We start from the raw sequence: 17,674 nt of genomic DNA, 5'->3' as shown, positions 1-17,674 counted from the left end.
TATTATTGTAGCATTTTATTCTTAATAATACATGTAGATTTGAGTCTCATCACACTGAAAGGAGTTTCAATATACAGATCATGTAGAGATTTTTAAAATTCAATTTTGGGGGCACTTGGGTGGCTCAGTCGGTTAAGCATCTGACTTCAGCTCAGGTCACCATGTCATGTTTTGTGAGTTCAAGCCTGCATCTGGATCTGTGCTGACAGCTCGGAGCCTGGAGCCTGCTTCGGATTCTGTGTCTCCCTCTCTCTCTCTGCTCCTCCCCCACTCTCACTCTGTCTCTCTCTCAAAAATAAATAAACATTAAAAAATTTTTTAAAATAGTAAAATTCAATGTTTATGTCCAATGACTGATTAAATTTAAATAAATATATAAACATTAACAATAAACCCAAAGCAAAGCAAAGGTGGTATTGACATTGATTAAATAAGATGATTACCTATGTGGTCATCTGAACGATGATCACACACAAGTCACGGAATTCTGGAAATGACCTACAAGAAGGTAGCGTCTCTGTGAAAATGCAGATTCCGGCTGATATAGGAGCCTAGAGCCACAGGCACATCCCTTCCCCTTTGATTATAGTCGCGGGGATAAATGGCAGTTGGCGGAAGGCCTGGAAGCGAGGTGACCTCCATTGCCCCGTGTGCTGGACCCAGGCACTTGGAGGCTCCCCATTCCCTCCCCTGTCCTTAGAATGTGGGTTCTACTTGTCGTTCCTATTTTTTTCTATTAAAAAAAATTACTTTTAATGTTTATTTTTGAGAGACAGAGCGCGAGCAGGGGGAGGGGCAGAGAGAGAGGGAGACACAGAATCCGAAGCAGGCTCCAGGCTCCGAGCCGTCAGCACAGAGCCCCATGCGGGGCTCAAACTCACAAACCGTGAGATCATGACCTGAGCCGAGTTTGGCGCCAGGCGCCCCTCTACTCGTCTTTCCTGCTCCCGGAGGCCGTCCCAAGGACTCGGCCTTGAGATAGTGATGTGGTGATCGGAACACCAGCCTGGTGTAGGCGGCTGAAGCCAGGTAAGGCCTCTTTAAGCTTAAGATTTGGCGGTGGGTGCAGGGATCCATTTGTTCCACTGCCCTCCAAGGCAAGCCTCATATGTAAGTTCCTTCTGCTGATTAAAACTGCCACCTACCAACCTGAAGCGCCTGCCTCTTTCTTTGGTCTCTCCCGCCCGCCCCATACCGGGGGCCAGTTTCAGATTTCACCTGGGAAGCTCCCGAGAGAGTTGCGAACCAACCAACGATTGGTGACCCAGCCAGGAGACTGAAGAAATTACCCCCAAAACTGCCAGGAGAAAGCTTGCATTCTTTCGTATCTTATATCTTTGAAATGCAAACACACAGGGAGGAACCAAAACAATGCCACAGAGGAAAAATGGGGTGCTTTCTAAAATAGGACAGCTGTAGAAATTCCCTTGTCATTAAAAAAAATTTTTTTTAATTAAGAAAAAATGTATATCATTTATTTTGGAGAGAGAGACAGAGCAGAATTGGGGGACGGCAGAGAGAGAGGGAGACACAGAATCCGAAGCAGGTCCCAGGCTCTGAGCTGTCAGCACGGAGCTGCACGCGGGGCTTGAACCCACAAACCTCGAGTTCTTGACCTGAGCCGAGGTGGGAATGCTCAACCAACTGAGCCACCCAGGCGCCCCTCCCTTGTCATTTTTAAGTCTTGTCACTTGCAGACAGTTAATAGTTTTTTCTGATGCTTTGGCAAAAAAAGTATTCCTGTGTAAGAGCTATGCACCTTCACCTTCAAGGAGATTCAGGGAAAGGACTTTGACAGGTACAGGTATCTGCTAACTAAGATCAATTTGCCTTCCTGTGGGAGGGACAATGATGAACCTTTCAAGTGCTCCCCCCAGGGCTGAGCACCATCCGTCACGGGAAGGTGGCTGGGGACCTGTCCCTGTTCTCCTCCGGAGCATCAGTAGGAGGAGGAGGATCGGTGGGATCGGTACAATGGGTCTGTTCCGTGAAGACTTGCTTCTGCTGCAGGACACTGCAGGCTTTGCTGGAGGGTCTGCGAGGGAGAGCAGGGGCGGGGAACCCACAGAAAATTCAAGGCTCAGGCACCGCTGTAAGGCTTTTGGAAGGTGCCTTGTTGAGGCCCAGCCAGGGTGTGGCTAACCGAACCCAACGTGAGTGTGCTTCTTGGTGAGTCACAGACCCATGAGGCAGAGGTGTCGCACAAAGCAAACTTCACTTGCCGCAGATGAGGAGATTACAGGGAATAACTTTCAAACTGTGACTCCCGAGGCAAGGGTGAATGGGTTCTTTTTATTTAGGGTAAGGATGAAGATTTGTGTGTGTATGTATGTATGTGTTAAATGTTTATTTAGTTATTTTTGAGAGAGAGAAAGAGAGAGAAGCAAGCATGGGAGGGACGGAGAGAGAGAGAGAGAGAGAGAGAGAGAGAGAGAATCCCAAACAGGCTCTGAGCTGTCAGCACAGAGCCCGACGCAGGGCCTCTAACTCACGTACCGTGAGATCATGACCTGAGCCGAAGTCGGACACTCAACCGACTGAGCCACCCAGGCGCCCCAAGGATGAATATTTAGATAGGGAAGCCTTGTCACCATATGTAGGAGGCAGATGTAAAAGCTGTGCATGCCCCTTAAGGAAACATGCCTACACACACATTGTATGTAATGTAGACGAGGCTTGTGCTCCTCCTGGGGTGGAGATTTTAGTATTATAATGAGGTAAAGGTAATTGTTGGCCATTCTAGAGGTCACTCCGTGGTCCATCTGTGAGGCGTGAGTTGAGGGGTGATGGCTCGCACTGGGCTGGGTGGCCTGGGCCGGCTGGAGGTCTTGCCTGGGTGGTTGCCATTGTTTGGGGGGGTGGTTTTGGTGTCCATTTGCCTGAGTTAAGAGGCAAAGTGGAAATAAGAGATTAAAGAAGACTGTGAGGCAGAGGTCGATGGGTACAAGCAGGTGGGCAGTAAAGGTCAGGTCTTGGGGTCCAGCTGGTGACACCATGTTGTCCCAGAAGCTGGGATCAAAAAGGTGCAAGCTTACCCAAGCCCTAAGAATGTGAAAGAGGTGTAAGCCGTTGTAGGGATTTGGGGGTTTGGGAGGACTTTTTACACACCACCTGGCACAGTGCCCTCATCCCTAATACTGTCTGGTAACGAAAGGGCACAGGGGGGACTGGGGATCAGAGCAGCAAGCACCTTTGAGAAGACAAAAGTCCTCGTGAAGCAGATGAACGCTTAGGGCATCTCCCAAAGAGGGCAGCGTTTGAGTTAGATGTGTCTGTGAGTCCGGAAGGGATGGGCAGGCACTGTGGCAGAGACAACAGAAGGGGAGAGGGTGCCTAGGGTTTTGGTCCCAGCTCTGGAAGGGGCGGAAACCCAATGTATTCCCATGGAGTAGCAGCTCCTAGCGGGGTATACAGTCTTCCTCCAGGTAGAGTCTCTCACAAAGGCACAGCATGTCGTGGTCGGAACTTCTCTGCGTAGTAAGGGGTGGATTGTGAATATGTCCCATCGACCCACCTCTGCTGTGGGTCGAACCCTTGCTAAATGAGTGACGTGTCCCTTTGCAGCAGTGGGGCACCCTGTCCACCAGCCCACTGTCGCTAGAAAGGTGGGCACTACTAAGCCTTAGGGGGTATGTCGATCTTCCAGATGCCCCCACCCCTATTTCTAGGGCAGCCCCTGCAGCTTGCAACGAGGGGGCCAAGGAAAGTCTCGCGGATGCCCGGTATACAGACGGGTCTAATCAAGGAGACCCGTCCACGTGGACTGCTGTCACTATTCAACTCAGTGATGGACACCATCTGGATGGAAACAGGGACAAACTGTAGCAGCCAGTGCGCCGAGGTCAGAACAGTCTGAATGGTGATCCCCACGTGCCCTGGCTGTTAACCCTTTGCATTGATAGTTATGCTGCTCTAAAGGGATTAACCCTATGGCTTGGATAATGGGAAACCAAGGGGCGGATGATTATGAATAAACCTATATGGGGTCAGGATATGTGGAAAGGTATTTGGGTCCATCTGCAAAAGCCTAAGTGGCCCTCACTATTTTTCGTGTCCCAGTGCTCAGAAGGCGCTGACACCCCCTGGCAATCAGGACGCTGATACCTTAGCTCGGGAATGAAGCTTAGCTACTGACCCTTCAGTAGGTACAGTAGACTGGGGGCACAGAAAGAGTGGCCTCACGGTACCGTCATATCACCCAGGATGGCATCTGGCCAGGAATGCTAGATTGCCCTGGAAGCAGGGTGACTCGGTTAATGCAGCAACACCATGGGCTGTACATTCTAGACAATGCCCAAGGCAACTGCCAAAAGATTCTGGGGGCCAGTCACCAGAATTGCCAGCTGGTGAGGGACGGCACCTTGATTATATTGGCCCCTCCCACTGAATGAGCATTCTAAATATGTCCTGAATTGTGTGGACACGCTTTCCCCTGCCGCCATGCCAACAGACTGTCACCATCAGGGGACTGAAGAAACTGAGTACCATGCCCTCATCGAATAATGACTGGGGGTCACCTTTCAAAGGTCATAACAGGCAAGACTGGGCAAAAGAATGACATCGAACGGATATTCCATCTCCTTTTTAACCCACGAGCAACAGGGTTCATAGGAAGATCTTACAAAAATGCAAATCTGATATTATTTCTATAATTTAAATCCAACAAGAGCTTTCCACACATCTTTTTTTTTTTTTCATGTTTATTCAATTTTGAGAGACAGACACAGAGCGTGAGTAGGGGAAGGGCAGAGAGAGAGGGAGACACAGAATCTGAAGCAGCCTCCAGGCTCTAGGCTGTCAGCACAGAGCCCGACGCGGGGCTCGAACCCACGAACTGCGAGATCATGACCTGAGCCGAAGTCGGAAGCTCAACCGACTGAGCCACCCAGGCTACTTAATTGTTTTTCTAATATAAATTGTGCCATATGTAGTTGTTCTGTGTGAATGAGGTCACACCTTAATGGATGAAACAGCACACTTCCTTGTGCTTGTTTTGAAGTTTCTTCAAAACATTTACCCCTAAAGTTTCTTCCTTTCATTGTTATTGTTTACTGTAAGCACTAATGATAAAAAAGCACCCTTGAAAACTGCTGTCACAAACAAATTATAAGTTTAAAGAAAGCACTTACCATAAAGATACTCAATAAACATCAGGACTACATATTTCCTGGGTGCAGGAAATCTGTAGAATGTATTCCCTCTTCCTTTCATACTTTACCCAAATCCATTTTTTATATAGTCTGTTTTTCCCTCAACATCATTTCACTTTCTAAATTCTTGCTCTCTCGTTGTTCAATTCAACTCATTCTTTCTGGCTCGATATTTTGGATTCAAATGTATAATAGATGGTTTCTCTCCCATTAAAGACGGTCTTTATTTTTCAGTGTTATGATCTAAGGAATGTAATTAGGTATATTTACCTCAGAATTCAAATATAGTTCTGTTCGAGATGTATTTGCTTTATGCACGTATTTGGGGAATGGCTGATGAGCTATAATCAATCAAGCTGTATCCCTTCCAGATATGTATGAACATCAAGGGTCCTGAAGACCCATATCCAAATAAACAGAGAAATCAGTTCCTTCCGCAAATTAGGACTTTTTCGTACCATGAAGACCCTCTAGGATCTGTTATGGCCTTCTGGGCATTGGTTTTCTGTCCTCACTACTCTGATTTTAGGACTATTTCTCAAATAGGGAGACACATCTGTCGTCAGAGCAAATAATTGAAATCTCAGTTATATCCTCCTTGCTTCCTTAATGCTTTGCTTCTTCTGTTCTTTGACTTTTACCTGGTCTCCTTTTGCCTGGTCACCTGCATCTTGAGGTAAACATTCTTTGGAGTTATATTTTCTGTAGTCATTTCTGCTATTTTAGCAAAGACCTTCCTTATGGTTGTGGCCTTCAATGCCATAAAACCAGGAAACTCTACAAAGGCCGATGGTGACCCAATTCGCCAAGGTGATAGTTTATAGTGCCTCCTTCGCGTATATATCTGCACAGTCTGGCCAGGACCTTCTCCCTCTTTTGCTAACATTGACACACGATCGGTTTGGCAAAATCATCCTTCAGTGTAATAAAAGGTCCGCTACTCCCTTCTGCTGTGCTCTGGAGTACTTGGGCTTTCTAGAAGTTTTGACCTTGACTATTACTTTTCTGACTCTATGCCTACCAGGCAGGTCCAATAAGCCCAAAGCAATCACATTCAGCATGCTGATTTTCTGCAGTATGTGGATTTCTTTCATACCCACCTATCTGAGCACCAAAGGCAAAGCCATGGTGGTTTGGGAAACCTTTTCCATCTTGGTTTCCAGGGCTGGTTTATTGGGTTGGCTATTTCTTCCAGAGTGTTAAGTCATCCTACTGAGATCAGATAGGAATTCAAGGAAACAATTATTTGAATATTTTCCTCCCAGAAGGTAAAAGGAATTAGTGTTTAAGTGACATCATTGATATGAAATGAACAATAATATGAAAATAAAGATTCCAAAGTGTGGCACGAAATCAATGCATTTTGTCAAAAGAATGACAATTGCTTTTTAATCAAGTGACACTGTCATTATTGTGGCAGCAAATCACGGTGAAAGCAGCTCTGGGGCAGATAGAAGAGTGTTCAAACTCAACACCCCTACTGGCTGACTTTGACTTTCAGTGTATCCAGATGACATTTCTCCGATTCAGTTTTGTCATCTTTAAATAGCATGTAGCAGGTTAACAAGGGTTAGAGTGAAAATTAAATAAAATCATATATGTGAAAATATAATGGGTGCTCAAGAATATGCTTCCTTTCTGTTAGAGATCTTTTTCTTTCTTATTTCAATAAAAATTAAATTTTAAGGCATTTTAAGTTCTGGTAGTAGAAAGCCAGTGATATCTAGTTATCCCTCATTAAACTGTTCATAAACACAAAACAATATGAAATTTGAACTTTAGACAGTCTAAATAGCATTCTGTATGCTTCCATATGCCTGCTTGAAATATGGATCAAAGCTTATGTAAAACACTGAGGGAACCAGGGGCGCCTGGGTGACTCAGTCGGTTGAGTAACCACCTCCTAATTTTGGCTCAGGTCATGATAACAGGGTCGTGGGATCGAGCCCGGAGTTGGGCTCCGTGCTGAGCATACAGCCTGCTTAAGATTCTCTCTTGCTCCTTCTGCCCTTCTTCCCTGCTCGCATGCCCTCTTTGTCTAAAAAATAAAAATTAAAAAAAAAAAAAAAAAACTGGGGTGCCTGGGCGGCTCAGTCAGTTAAGTGTTTGACTTTGGCTCAGGTCATGATCTCACAATTTGTGGGTTTGAGCCCCACATTGGGCTCTGTGCCGACAGCTCAGAGCCTGGAGCCTGCTTCGGATTCTGTGTCTTCCTCTCTCTCTGTCCACCCACCCCGCCCCCTGCTCATGCTCTCTCTGCCTGTCTCTCTCAAAAATAAATAATAAACATTAAAAAAAAAAACCCACAAACATGGAGGGAACCAGAAGAAGGCACTGAGAGAAAAAGTGCTATATTGCTGATTCCTCTAACATGTAAGTGGAGAAAACTTGACCTACTGAGAGAGAGAGAAGAACATCCTTTAAGGGAGAGGGATGCTTTTGAATACTCTCTGAACTTTCAAACATTTTCTCTTCCCTCTCTTCCCCACTGACATCCGATATCATTTACAATTTCTTAAGCTGTATTTCCAGTAGCGAGATGTGAAGGGGTTAGATGTGAATCAAGAAATGAGGTTTGGGGGCACCTGGGTGGCTCAGTCAGTTAAGCATCTGACTCTTGATTTTGGTTCAGGTCATGATCTCAAGGGTTGTGACGTTTGAGCTCCACATTCTCTCTCTTCTCTCGGTCCCTCCCCTGCTCGCGTGATGCGTGCGCGTGCTCTCTCTCTCTCTCTCAAAATAAACAAACGTTTTTTAAAAAAGAAATGAGGTTTATTTATTTATTTATTTTTAAGTTTTTATTTATCTATTTTTAGAGAGAGCACAAGCAAGGGAGGGGCAGAGAGAGAAGGAGAGAGAACCCCAAGCAGGCTCTGCACTGTCAGCATGGAGCCCCATGTGGGGCTCCAACTCCCAAACCATGAGATCGTGACCTGAACTGAAATCAGGAGTTGGACACTCAACCGACCGAGCCACCCAGGTGCCCCAAGAAATGAGGTTTAAATCCAGAAATGTGAGATACAACAACTGTAATTAAAAGCATCTGGATGAGGGGCGCCTGGGTGGTGCAGTCGGTTAAACGTCCGACTTCAGCCAGGTCACGATCTTGCGGTTCGTGAGTTCGAGCCCCGCGTCAGGCTCTGGGCTGATGGCTCGGAGCCTGGAGCCTGTTTCCGATTCTGTGTCTCCCTCTCTCTCTGCCCCTCCCCCGTTCATGCTCTGTCTCTCTCTGTCCCCAAAATAAATAAAAAAACGTTGAGAAAAAATTTTAAAAGCATCTGGATGAGCTATAGAATGATTCTCTCTGGGAGATGTAGTTTTTCAGTTATTTATTGTTTTCTGGCAAAGGAATTCTTTTGTAGGGACCACTGCTGATTATCCAATAACAGATCAATCCTGCACATGAGTCTTAAAAGGTAAAAGGCCAAGTGCACCAGGAAGGGAGAATACTCTCCTCAATTGCCAAGTCATCATTTGTGTTTATGCGTGATAAGTGCCACATACTTGATTTCTGGAACTTAAGCTGGAGTTTGCCATGGTGGTAACTGTCCCTGCTGAGGCATGGCGGCCATGCTCCAAATAATAGAAGCATTGGCAATAACTGATGCTCAGAAATTTTCACATCAAGTAAATTTTTGTTGTTTGTTTGTTTAAGAGCAGGAGTTATGTCATTCAAAGTTCTGGAGCTTGAGAGGAATTGTGTTTGTACATAATGTTGAACGCAGTAAGACTAAGGAACACTAAATTAAAGACATTCTTAGTTAGCCCAACTCCATTCTTGCTTATCACCTCTCTTGTTTCTTTCTGTAACACAATAGATGTCTAAGTAAAATTAAGATATACTTTACCACTTTGGTTATATGGAACTTTCTCCTGGCCATAAAATTTGTAGAAAAGGGAATGAATATTCCATTGGAATCTGCTCTGATGTGAAGAGGCCAAATTATACTCACAGTTTATTACCTGATGACAATGGAAAAGACTGTGTTGTAGAAATTGTTTTGGAAAGTTTCTACAGCTTGCATTCATTCACTAGAACTTACTGTGGAAAAAGGGATAAGCTTATTTTTTGAAAGCTGGAAGGAAGATCAGCACCATTAGGACAACGTAAGACCACATTTTCTAGAGTAAATCTTTCTCTGTTGAGGTTGTATCTCAAGCACTGAAATGCAAGGAATTGAGAGAGGGGATGAATGTCTTCAGAAACATTTCCATATAAATGGTAGAAATTTGACCTTCTTGCAGGAGCCTAACCAAGTGTTTGAGTGAACATTAACCAAATATGTATTTCATTTTTAAAATTTTATTATTATTTATTTACGTTTAATTTACATCCAAGTTAGTTAACATATAGTGTAATAATGATTTCAGGAACAGAATTTAGTGATTCACCACTTACATATAATACCCAGTGCTTATCCCAGCAATTGCCTTCCTCAATGCCCCTTGTCCCTTTAGCCCATCCCCCCACCCACCACCCCTCCAACAACCCTCAGGTTGTTCTCTATATTTAAGTCTCTTATGGTTTGTCTCCCTCTCTGTTTTTATATTATTTTTGCTCCCCATCCCTTATGTTCATCTGTCTTGTATCATAAATTCCACATATGAGTGAAGTCAAATGATATTTGTCTTTCTCTGACTTATTTTGCTTAGCATAATACCCTCTACTTCCATCCATGTTGTTGCAAATGGCAAGATTTCGTTATTTTTGATCACTGAGTAGTATTCCATTATAGATGTATATACCACATCTTCTTTATCCATTCATCCATCGATGGACATTTGGGCTCCTTCCATACTTTGGCTATTGTTGATGGTGCCACTATAAACATTGGGATATATGTGCCCCTTGGAAGCAGCACTCTTGTATCCTTTGGATAAATGCCTAGTAGTGCAATTGCAGAGTCGTAGGGTAGTTCTATTTTTAATTTTTTGAGGAACCTCCATACTGTTTTCCAGAGTGGCTGCACCAGTTTGCATTCCCACCAGCCGTGCAAAAGGGTTCCTCTTTCTCCGCATCCTTGCCAACATCTGTTGTTGCCTGAGTTGTTAATGTTAGCCATTCTGACAGGTGTGAGGTGGTATCTCATTGAGGTTTTGATTTGTATTTCCCTGATGATGAGCAAAGTTGAGCATCTTTCCATGTGTCTGTTAGTCATTTGGAGGTCTTCTTTGGAAAAATGTCTATTCATGTCTTCTGCCCATTTCTTCACTGGATTATTTGTTTTTTGAGAGTTGAGTTTGATAAGTTCTTTATAGATTTTGGATAGTAACCCTTTATCTGATATGTCACTTGCAAAATATCTTCTCCCATTCTGTTGGTTGCCTCTTAGTTTTGCTGATTGTTTCCTTCACTGTGCAGAAGATTTTGATCATGATGAGGTCCCAATAGCTCATGTTTGCTTTGTTTCCTTTGCCTCTGGAGATGTGTCAAGTAAGAAGTTGCTGCAGCCGAGGTCAAAGAGGTTGTCGCCTGTTTTCTCCTCTAGTATTTTGATGGCTTCCTGTCTTATATTTAGGTCTTTCATCCATTTTGAGTTTATTTTTGTGTATGGTGTAAGAAAGTGGTCCAGATTCATTCTTCTGCAGCACCATTTACTGAAGAGGCTGTCTTTTTTTTCCATTGGATATTCTTTCCTGCTTTGTTAAAGATTAGTTGGCCATACGTTTGTGGGTCCATTTCTGGGTTCCCTATTCTGTTGCATAGATCCGGGTGTCTGTTTTTGTGCCAGTACCGTACTGTCTTGATGATTAAAGCTTTGTAATATAGCTTGAAGTCCGGAATTGTGATACCTCCAGCTTTGGTTTTCTTTTTCAAGATTGCTTTGGCTATTCGGGGTCTTTTCTGGCTCCATACAAATTTAGGATTGCTTGTTCTAGCTCTACGAAGAATGCTGATGTTATTTTGATAGGGATTGCATTGACTATGTAGATGGCTTTGCATAGTATCAACATTTTAACAGTATGTGTTCTTCCAATCCGTGAATATGGAGAGTTTTTCCATTTGGGGAGGAGTCTTCTTCAGTTTCTTTCATAGGTTTGCTATAGTTTTCAGTGTATAGATTTTTCACTCCTTTGGTTGGGTTTATTCCTAGGTATTATGGCTTTTGGTGCTCAAATATGCATTTCAAGCCAGGTGTTCACAAGTTGAAATGGACTGTAAGGACCTTGTCATCCAACAATCCTTTACAAAGTAGTACACCTAAAATAATAGATAATGTCCATGTACTGTTCAAAGGATTTTCATTATATAAACCCCTTTTCATGACCACCTTGCTTAAGAAGCATGTGCACCTATGAAGTTCCCTGGATGTCCTTGCCTGAGCACATTCGTCCCCCTGCAGTTCTCTAGAGCAAAGCCCTACTTTAAATTTTGTGTTCATCAAGGGGCACCTGGGTGGCTCAGTCGGCTAAGTGTCCAACTTCTGCTCAGGACATGGTCTCACAGTTGACGGGTTCGAGCCCTGCATGGGGCTCTGTGCTGACAGCTCGGAGCCTGGAGCCTGCTTCGGAGTCTGTGTCTCCCTCTGGCTCTGCCCCTCCCCCACTCACACTCTGTCTCTGTCTCTCAAAAATGGATAAACGCAAAAATTTTACTTTTGTGTTCATCATTTCTTTGCTTTGCTTTAAAATAGCTTTCCGTCCCCAAATAATATGTGTTGGATTTGGGCAGTTTTTCAACTTTATATAAATGTATTATATTGTATATATTATTCTGTGATTTGCTACATTTTAAAAGCCTGTTTTAAGGATTTATACACATAGTCGTATGTAATACAGTTTTATTTCCTTCTTTGTCATGGCTGCATATTGTATCTAGCTATTTAAGAATATAATATAAACTAGAAAATTCTCCTCAAAAAAGATATTTGAACTATTTCCTTTTTTTTCCTATTGCAAGTGATGTTGTTTTCTATTCTTGTATAAATCTGTTCACATGTGTACCTTTTCTCGGGAAGTGGAATTTCTGTGTCATAGGGTATTTCTTTGCTGGGAAATATCACTTTTAAATTCTATTTCTAAGTTCTAAATTTGAACTTTCAACAGCTGTTTTATAAGTTCCTACTGCTCCACATCTTTACCAACACTTGGTCCTTGTCAGGCTTTTAATTTTGTCACTTTGAGATTGTGAAATGGTATTTCATTGTGTTTTATCTTATTCATATTGCAATTGTCATTTTACTTCCCCTTTGCTTTGGAATTCAACAATGTCACAATGACATGACTGAGTGTTGGATTTCTTTTTTAAATCATGTCTAGGATAGTCTGGTCTTTCTAAATATGTCAAGTAACTTTTACTATTTTAGGAAAATTCTCAGACATTTATAAAAGTGTTTTTTCTCCCCTAGTCTCTATCTCCTCTCCTTAGGGACATGTTGTAGTCATGTTCTATGCATCTTAAACTCCATTTTATATTTTTAAATGTCCCTTAAACTCTATTTTATATTTTTCATCAAAGAGAAAAATTATTTATCTCTATAAATTGCCTTCAGCATTCAAGGATCTTGACAAAATTTAATATCCATTCCTAACAAAAACACTTGGGAAGGTATAAGCTGGTTATCCCTTAAGTCAACTTCTAACTTAGTGGGAAAATGTTATGAAGTTGTCACTAAGGTCAAGAACAAGGTGAGAAGTCTCACTTATTTCCGTTCCTATTCAGTACTATGCTGGAAGTATGGGCCAATGCAATTTTTTTTTTTTAAGGAAAATAACTAGAAACATAGCAACTGGAAAAGAAGATACAAAACTATCTCTACTAGCAGATGACATGGTAACATGTCTGAAACATCTAAGAGAATCAAGGATGCAAACAATAAAGCAAGTTCAGTAAGAGAGTAGAATAGAAAATGAGTACACAAAGTCAATGTGGATACAGACGTAACCAGTTGGAAGAGAAAACCCCACTTACCATAGCAACAGATAAGATACACATCCTGGGAATAAACATAACAAGATATACAAAAAACAATGTGAGGACTTTAGCACACTTCTGAAAGTGGAGGTGAATAAATGTAAAACCATACCTTGTCTGTGGATGTCAATCCTTCTTTTTTTTCTTAATATGAAATTTATTGTCAAATTGGTTTCCATACAACACCCAGTGCTCATCCCAAAAGGTGCCCTCCTCGATACCCATCACCCACCCTCCCCTCCCTCCCACCCCCCATCAACCCTCAGTTTGTTCTCAGTTTTTAAGAGTCTCTTATGCTTTGGCTCTCTCCCTCTCTAACCTCTTTTTTTTTTTGGTCAATCCTTCTTAAGTTAACATAGAAATTTAGCATAATCCCAACACAAATAGCAAAGTTTTTTCTTTAAGCAAAACAAACAAACAAACAAAAAAACCCAAAACCCAAAAACTTAGAAATTCATATTGCAAAAAGCATATTAGAATACGCATGGTATTCAAAAAAAATACAGAATAGTGGGTAGAGAGGGAAAAAGCATGAATGGGAAATAGTCCTTTCAGATATTAAAGCAAATTATGAAGGCTATATATGTATGTATATGTATATGTATTTATAAAAACTTATTTATTTATTTTGAGAGGGGTGGGGAGGGGCAGAGAATGAGAGAGAGAGAGTGGGAATCCCAAGCTGGCTCCAAGCTGTCAGCACTGAGCCCCACATGGGGCTGAATCTCACAAAGCACGAGATCATGACCTGAGCTGAATTCAAGAGTCTGATGTTCAACCAACTGAGCCACCCAGGTGCCCCATAAAGCTTCTGTATTTACAACACTGCCGCTTGGACACGAAGGTAGACACAAAAGTGGAATAAACAAAAATTCAGAAATAACACAACTACTTAAAAATATAAAAGTGCCATCTCAAAAGGGACTTTTCAATAAATAAAGTTGGAACAACTAACTATGCATTCAGAGAATAAGGAAATTGGGTCCATATGTCAAATACCAGCATAGGTTCCAAATAGAGAAGAAATCTACGTATAAAAAAAATTAAAGCCACACAGACACAAGAAGAATGCACAGATGGAGTTTTATACAACCCAAGTCTGAGAACTTAACTATGACTAATTACAAGTCAAAATCCAGATAACTACATAACATATTAAAATACTATAAGCAGTGGCAAAAGACAAATGAGGAAATAAGAGAAATATTTGCAAAATATACCATAGACAAAGAATTAATATAAAGATCTTTTAAGAATACATAAAAAATCCAGGGGAGCCTGGGTGGCTCAGTTGGGTAAGCATCCAGCTTCAACTCAGGTCATGATCTCGCGGCTTGTGAGTTTGAGCCCCGCTGCAGGTTCTGTGTTGACAGCTCAGAGCCTGGAGCCTGCTTTGGGTTCTGTGTCTCCCCGTCTTTCTGCCCTTCCCCTGCTCACATTCTGTGTCTCTCTGTCTCTCAATAATAAATAAACGTTAAAAAAAATTTTATAAAAAAAAAAAAAAAGAAAGAGAAAAACCCAGCGACACCTGGATGTCTAGAACACTTACTCCTTACATTGTGGCTCTGAGGCACCATTTCTTGCTAAAGGGAACTAGAGATTCTTGGAGAAAAGGCTGATTGTAGGTCTGACACAGGGAAGGCACGTGGCAAGCCTAGTCCCTCTTTTTTTGTGCAGAAAGCAAAGCAGTGTTCAAACACTGACAGAGAGTTAACAAAAGGACAAGAATCAACTCAAAGAGAGTCATACTGGCCACATTTGGGGGAAACTTAAGCGCAACAAAAGCCAATAATGAATTAGAAAACACTGCATGAAAAACGGAATCTAGAGCCCATAATGTTACTCAAAATATGGGGAGGGGAGGGGCAGGGGGGCTCTTCTTTGTAGAAGATGCCAGCTGACACACATGCAAGAAATAACAGAATTAGAAAATCATGGCTTTGCATCAATCTCAAATTTTCACAACTGTTTTAGTCTGGAGTCATCAATGGATTTTGAAATCGGTGGTAGAACGCTGTTGTGGAATTAGCCTAGCAAACCTACTGGGAACAGCATTACAGGCAAAGGGACTAACAATGGTTACATTAAGCAGGAGTAAGTAGGATATGAATCATACTGAAGGGGCCATAGAGGAGTAGAGCGAGGGAAAGAGGGAGGAGGAGAGGAGGCAGTCAGGTGGCTAGATCATGTGGAGACTTGAAGGCAATTGTAAGGACTGGCTTTTGTCACATTGAAATGGGGAACAATGACAGGGTTTTGAGCAAGAGAGTGGTATAATCTGGCTTAAATTTCAAAAAACAAAGTCGCTCTCCGAATAGTCCGGAGGGGACAAGGAGAAAAGAAGAGACACCTGTCAGGATGGTATTGCTGTCATAAGCACGGGGAATCTAAACAAGAGTGTTGCTTAAATGTGAGTGTAAACACACATCACACAAATGTGAGTGTGATGGCTAATTGTATGTATCACCTTGATTGCATCATCATGGAGTATCCAGATATTTAGCTAAATGTGATTTCTGGGCGTGTCTTTGAGAGTTTTCCCCAGTGACATTAGAAGTTGAATCAGTGGTCTCAGCAAAGCAGATTGCCTTCTCCAAGGTGGGTGGACAGTATCCAATCCGTTGAGGAAGCGAGGAGAACAAAAGGTAGAGGAAGGGAGACCGTGTCCCTTTTCAGCCTGACTGAGCTGAGACATTGTTCTTTGCTTGTCCTTACCTGAGAAGTACACCATCAGCTCCCCTGTCTCAGAACTTTGGACTTGGACGCCACCTGCTTTCCCGGGTGTCCAGCTTGCTGATAGAAGATGGTGAGACCTCTCAGCCTCCCTAACTGCGTGAACCCATGTTCCCCGGAGGGCCCTGTCTAATACACAAAGATAGAATTAATGGCAAAGAACACATTTTCTTTATACAATTTGTGAATACTGCACACATCGGGAACCCGACACAGGGCTTGAACTCAGACCAGTGAGATCATAACTTGAGCCAATGTTGAGAGTTGGACGCTTAACTGACTGAGCCACCTAGGTGCCCTGAGAATGTACTTTTGTAGGAATTAAGGTAGACAACGTAAAATGACATTTCATAGAAGACTACCGTGAGAAAAAAATCAATGTACTATAGCACTTTCCCGAGATGTTCCAAGCAATCAGGATGTGCAAAATGAAATTTTAGGGAGAGGCCACTGACATTGACATCGCCAATGACTTTGTGAACATTAAAAAAAAAAATGTTTTCTTCTTTTTTTTTTTTTTCTTTTTCGGACAGTGAGGATACACTTTATTTATTTTTAGCTTTGGCATTTCATTAGTAGGAGAATACAACCTTAGTAATAAACTTATGTTTCCGGCACATCCAATAGCTCCCTTGGCTATTGGAATGGGCTTTGAAGACTTGATGGGTACAGGTTGTAAAAGGATGCACAGAGGGCCAGGGAGAAATAAAAGCATGTGTTAGCACAGTAAGGTGAATTGTTGAGAAATAGGAATCATTATCTTGGTTCCAAAACCGAACATGTCTGCTTTCTCTCTTTAACGCTAAGACCTGAACGCTTCAGTCCTGTCTCAACAAACTTCCACCCAACAATTCAATGTTTTACGTGAAACAATTTTCCAATCCGCCGTGTTGTGATTTGTGTGTGCGTGTTGGTTTGTTTTGCCATTGTATTACCCAGTGACAAGTTTACATAAAACATCTAGAAAATTCACAATCCGTTAAGAAAAATAATCTCAAAGGTGAACGTTACCAAACGCACAATGCTGCAATTTCTCCCAGATGCACACATTTTACTTGTGAGGAGAGCCCATGATAGGCCAGTAGGGACGAAGAAGAAATAACTGGAACGGCTAAAACAATTCTGTAATGTAATGGTTTCATTGTCATCATTTCAGGAGCTCACATCTGTGATGATGCTGAATCTGCTACTAATTACATAAGGCCGTCACAGGAAATAAAACATCTGGACCAAAATCATGGCTGAGATAACCATCAGAAACATGACCTAGCTTTCACACTTTCTTTTCACTTGACAAGGCTTTATGAAGGGTCCTTTTCTCCCTTAAATATTTCTGAAACAAGATTATTACCATAAATATCTATGCTATCCATCTCCTTCTATAGGGATATAATAGTATAGATAAATAATTAATTAGTATAAATAGTATATTATTAGTATTATTTACATAATATAATTATTCTATGATATAATATAATATAATATATAATATATATTAATTAGTATAATTCGTATATAAATAGTATAAATAAATAATTCCAGATTAGTTCTATTAAAATCTTTTTTCCTCTGATAATCTAGAAAATTAATCTTCTTTCATATCTACCTCGGAGGGGGGGGCAACATTGACCTTTTTTCATCTTGTAATTCTCCCAGTTCTTTTGTTTGTTTGTTTTAATGTTCATTTATTTTTGAGAGAGAAAAAGAGACTAGGTGAGAGCGGAAGAGGGGCAGAAAGAGAGAGAGAGAGAGAGAGAGAGAATCGGAAGCAGGCTTCAGGCCCTGAGCTGTCAGCACATAGCCTGGTGCAGGGCTTGAACTCACAGACTGTGAGATCATGACCTGAGCTGAAGCTGGACGCTTAACTAAGCCACCC

Source organism: Acinonyx jubatus, chromosome B4 (assembly GCF_027475565.1).
Source record: "Acinonyx jubatus isolate Ajub_Pintada_27869175 chromosome B4, VMU_Ajub_asm_v1.0, whole genome shotgun sequence".
In the NCBI taxonomy this organism is placed as follows: Eukaryota; Metazoa; Chordata; class Mammalia; order Carnivora; family Felidae; genus Acinonyx; species Acinonyx jubatus.
The sequence above is the reverse complement of the archived record's forward strand: the minus strand, read 5'-3'. Positions refer to the sequence as shown.